The sequence below is a fragment of the Phascolarctos cinereus genome, unplaced genomic scaffold, assembly GCF_003287225.1.
Source record: "Phascolarctos cinereus isolate Bilbo 61053 unplaced genomic scaffold, phaCin_HiC Scaffold_1;HRSCAF=81, whole genome shotgun sequence".
In the NCBI taxonomy this organism is placed as follows: Eukaryota; Metazoa; Chordata; class Mammalia; order Diprotodontia; family Phascolarctidae; genus Phascolarctos; species Phascolarctos cinereus.
Genome location: NW_027555514.1, coordinates 287,179,689 through 287,185,092, shown reverse-complemented (window position 1 = coordinate 287,185,092; position 5,404 = coordinate 287,179,689).

Genomic DNA, 5,404 nt, shown 5'->3' with positions numbered 1-5,404 from the left:
TTCCAGTCTTCAGAGATCTTGGGAGGCTGAGAGACAGAGCGGTGGAATTCAGAATGTTAGAGTCACCAGGGGCTCTTGCATGTGACACTAAGGCCCAGAAAGAGACGGGGGGATGCACCCAGGCTTGGGCAGTCATGGCAGAGCTGGGATGAGACCCGTAAACACAGCATTTCAGCAGAAGTCCAGGGCAGCAGTAGAAGAGCCAATGACAAGGCAGATGTTAATTGGGGAGGCTTTGGAAGGATGGAAAGACCATTCCCAGTCAGGGAAGTCTTCACTCAGTGTAATGTGAAAGGATGCATAGGAATGTACAGCCTTGGAGGCCCTGGCTGGGGGAACAAGGCTGGTGGGAGGGCTGAGAAATGGGGGAGTCCCTTACTTTCCTTCCTGCCAGGTAGAGGCGAAGTACCGCCTCCTCCAGGAGGTCTTTCAGGCTTTTGTGCTTTCCACCTCTTGAAATTACCTTGCATCGCTTGGTAGAGTCTTTGTATTTCTCTGTAACCCCCCAGTAAAACATAAGCTTCTTGAGGGTAATGGCCATTTCAGTGGGTTTCGTGTTTGTGTCTTCAGACACTTTGAGAATAACACTTTGCACAAAGTGGGCACGTGACAAATCTTTTAATGGTTGAAATGAAAGTTTGGGTGAGAGAGGTTAGACCTATAAATAGGCTGATAACTTGACTTTTTAGAATGACTTGTTCTGAGCCAGAACATCATTCAGGGCTTACATTACAGCAATGTAACTGAAAAGAAGTGGAGAGAGGAGAAGATAATCCAGTGGAAAGAGCACCAAATTTGTGGTTGCTGGACCTGAGTGTGAATTTGGCTTTGGCCCTTTCCTACCGATGTGACCATGGGGGTGTCACTTAGTCTTCTTCTGCCTTGGGTTCACTCACTATAAAAATGAGGGCAGTGGACAAGGTGGCCTCTGAGGGACCTTCTGGCTCCGTTTTAAGGATTTTGTGGAAAAAATGAAGGTTTCCGGGTCCCTGAGGACAAATGACCAACCATCATTAATGTAGCTCGTCACAGCCTGGGGACCCAGGACACCAGGCTTCAGGGCTCATCTCTGCCTCTCACTCCGGACAGACAGGTCCTTTAAGTTATTTGTGTCATCTAAGACAAGAGTGGGCTGGACCACACCTGGGGCTCCTGGTAACCTATTTATCTGTTGGGCCTGATGGGCCTGGTGACAGACTGTGTCCCTTGACCAGCCTAACAGAGATTAGAGAAGCCTTGCACCAGAACGGCCATGGAGGCGAGAATGTTTGGGGCACAGCACTTCTCGGGTCCTATATGTAGAAGGGCTATTGGGGGAGGAGTTAGTTCCCCCACCCCACCCCAGGAAATCAGACTTGAGTGAAATCTGTGTTTTACCTCATCATGCTACCAAACTGTAGGAAACAGGAGGGTAGAAATTGTATCTTCTCTATCCCCTCAACAGCCTGGCTATGGTGACCTACACACAGTAAGCACTTAATAAACATAAGAATTCATGATTTTAAAATGCCTGGACTCGAGTCTCTCTAGATTCTGAATCTAGAGTCTAGAAGATAACATCAACAACATGAAATCAATAACATTATCCAAGAGGAGAAGGAGCAGTGTGTGCAGAGCCTCTCACAGCGCATTGATTCATCTCGCAGACGAGCCACCATCTCTGAGGGCGAGACCCTTTTGGGAATCTCCCAAAGTATCCCTGAGATGTAAAACAAGGAGGGAAGTTTCAGCAGCTGAACAAGTCGGTATTATCCCAGACTGCCTTCTTAAACAGCCTCTGTAGCACCTGCATTTTGAGCATTGCCGTGGACGTGTCGGATTCTGCCCCAGAATTTAACAGGGTGGCGACTTGAAGCTTCTTGTGAAAAGAATTTCTGGGAAGAAGAGCACCAACCATCTTGCCCACCAGTGTGGAGGAGGGCTGTGGGCTGGGGGGGGGGGGGCTGCGTGGGTCCAGTTCCTGGGCATCCTGCTCCCCTCTGTCTTCGGGGATCATGAAAGGTTGTCGCTGTGGATGATGATTGAAAGCTCAGGGGCCCAGAACTGGTGAGCTTCCTGGTGGGACTGTGAAACGGCTAAAGGAAGTGGGCGTAGCCAAAAGCCTGGATCTCCACGGAGCTGGAGAACATTCTGCTCCTGGCCCGACTTCCCTTCAGGGACAAGCCTGTTCTTTCCCCACCACAGGTAACAGTTTCCTTGCAGAAGATTTGTCCCTCAATTGCTTGTTGTCACTATAACTTAGGAATCTGTTTCCCCTTTAGATAAACCAAAAAATCAGGTGGCTGCCTAATCCTGGGGAGAGATTTGGTAGAGGGAGTTTCCCTTGCCTTTTAAGAAACAAAGACACATTTTTCCCCTTGGGATCAGAGAGACAGAGCATGAATGAAGCAATAAGAATAGGCCTCGGGTACAAAGTGTACTTGGCCTGGACTGCTAGGCATTCTCTAGGTAGATAAGAGGAAGGAGGACATTTCAGCCTCGAAGGTTAACCTGTGGGAAGACCCAGAGATAGGATGTCATGGATTAGCCACAGCTAGAGTGTGGTTGGAAAAGAGTGTGCCTAAAGAGGCCCCGATAAGGAGGTGAAGGGCTTTAAAGGCCAAATCGAGGAGGCTGTGTTTATCCTGGAAGTAAAAGGGGGCTGGTTGAGTGTCTGGAGCAGGGAGGTAACAGGGTACCAATATGTCTAGCAGGTTAACTATTAGAATTATATGTGAACTGAAAGTCTTTCAACTCTCAGTGAGGATCAGTGGGGCGTTCTGTGGAGTAAAGCGCCAGGAACCTTAGTACCTATGGCTAGGAGAGGCCTTTGGGCCGCTTTCCTGTTCTTACTTCTGTTCCAGAGAGACCAAGTATCAGTGACTTTGGAATTCTGTCTTATAAAACAACCTTGTATGAGTTTAATTGGAATAGTTGTAGTCCTCAATCACACTCAGCAAGGGCCAGGAACTGTGTACTAAGTGCTAGGGATACAAAGAAAGGCCAAAAAACTGGGCCCTGCCTGCCCTCAGGGAGCTGCCATGCTAATGCTCTTGTCTTGTGAAATTAAAATATGAAAACTATGAAGACCTGATCAACACTTTGAGGCTCAACATAGAGGAAATTATATCCTCATTTTAAGTTCTCCAATAAGCCTATGATCTGAGCAAATTGAGATGTAAATTATTCCAGCCTATTTTACAACTTATGATTTGTGGGCTTCATCTTAATGAGCTAAGTGCTGGCCACATTCTTCCAGGGCTGGGGAAGAGTTATAGACGCTTCCACAAATCAGGCAAAAAGTCGCCAGAAAAAGAAAATTTAGGGAACTGGGTAAGTGATTTAGAAACATGACCAGGATCTCTGTAACAGCTGCCAACGAGGGACAGCCAGGTGGCACAATGGATAGAGACCAGGGCCTGGAGTCAGGAAGTCTCATCTTCCTGAGTTCAAATCCAACTTGACACTTCCTAGCTGCGTGACCCTGAGCAAGTACCTTCACCCTGTTTGCCTCAGTTTCCTTATCCATAAAATGAGCTGGAGAAGGAAATGGCAAACCGCTCCAGTATCTTTGCCAAGAAAACCCCAAATGGGGTCACAGAGAGTCGGACACAACTGAAAAACAACAGCAATAGTCATGGAAACTGACTGAAGGGACCATTTCCCTGGCCTGAAACTGACAGCAGACGGACTCTGGCTCTTGTGCACGATTACAGCTTCACTGAGATTGAGTGAATGGAGAGGGTGTGGGAAGAGGCTTGGAGGGCCACCATTTCTTCTGGCTGCTTTCTCCCTCTTTGAAAGCCATTAACACGATCATGAACCTCAGCTGTCACTTACCTGTTCATAGGACATGGAGGCTTCTGAATCAGATGACCTGGGTTTGAATTTTTGGCCAAGGATTCCCCTTATTCATGCAGAATGAGAGGATTGGACTAACTCTTCAAAGGGCCCTTCTAGTTATAAATCTGTGATACTCTAAGTGACTCCATTGAAAACAAGTTCTACTGAAAAATCATTAATAATGATCCTTGCAATATTTAAATTTAGTCTTATTTTAGAGACAAGATTGGCCTTAGGATCCTTATTATTGAGTCAATTTTCAGTTGAGTCAGACTCTTCATGGTGTCATTTGGGGTTTTCTTGGCAAAGATACTGGAATGGTTTACTATTTCCTTCTCAAGGTCATTTTACAGCTGAGGAAACTGAGGCAAACAGGGTGAGGTGACTTGCTTGACAGCAAGTAAATGTCTGAGGCCAGATTCGAATTCAGGTCTTCCTGATTTCAGAACCACGGCTGTATCCACTGTCACTCAGCTGACCTCTTTTGATGCTAAAACAAAAAGGAATCCTCCCTCTTTTCAAATACCCCTCTAAACTCTCTCAGGCAGTGGAAGTGAACAGTTGACTTTATGAGATCCCCCTAAAGGGCGCAGCACAATATTCAACACCGTATAGAATATCTGAGTATTTTCTGCCCACTGCATCCAGAGACATCTCCAGTAGTCCTGATCAATATCCTGCAACAGGGCTCCAGGGGAGAAAGTGAGGCTGGTGACTTTGCGCAGCCCTCCCTCACTTAAGTCCAATTCACTTGCACGTCATGGCATCAACTCCCTGGCATCATTGGTCCTCTTTGAGAATGAAGGACAAACAGCAGCCCTCAAGGAGATGTCAGTCTGACACATAAACATCACTCGTCCATGAGACAGTGACATACTCTGCTGAAGACATGAGTTCAGATCCTGCTGCTTGTGCTTACCACCTGTGTAACCTAGGCCAGGCAACCTCCCCATGTCTCTTTTCTCGACACCTCCCAGCTCTATGGATGTTGAGAAGCCTAGGACTTTTCCAGGGGTCATTTTCAGATGAAGATGGTAGCCCTAGAGGCTCTCTACAGCCTCTAGGGAATCAATCTGAAATCTTAGTCATATTTATTTCTGAAATAAAAGGTGCATACTAATGCAGTAAAACAGCCAAATTTGCAGTGTACCTGGTCTTAAACCCCAGCTAACACAGTGCTCTGGGCAATACCGTGTTTCTCTCCTACACTTTAGTTCCCACTGTCTCCTAGCCTCCCTACTCCAATTCTAATGGGGCCAGGCACTCTCTCAGTTGTTTTTGTCTCTTTGCCTAGCACCTATGACATAGGAGTTACTTCATCAGGGATTATTAGAGTGAAATAAAATAAGACGTAATGTCAAAATAAGTGTCACAATAATGCAGCCGCAGGGGCAGAGGCGGCTGACCTACAAGATGCCAGGAAACCAAAGCTGCAAGAGCCTGCAAGAGTTGGCTCCAGACCTGCCATGTTGCGAAGGGGGATTTCGAAGGGGTGGGAGGGGCCCACGCCACCGGGATGAAGTACCGGCTTATCAGAGACAGCTTAAACATACTCACGTTGATGCAAATAAAACTATTACAC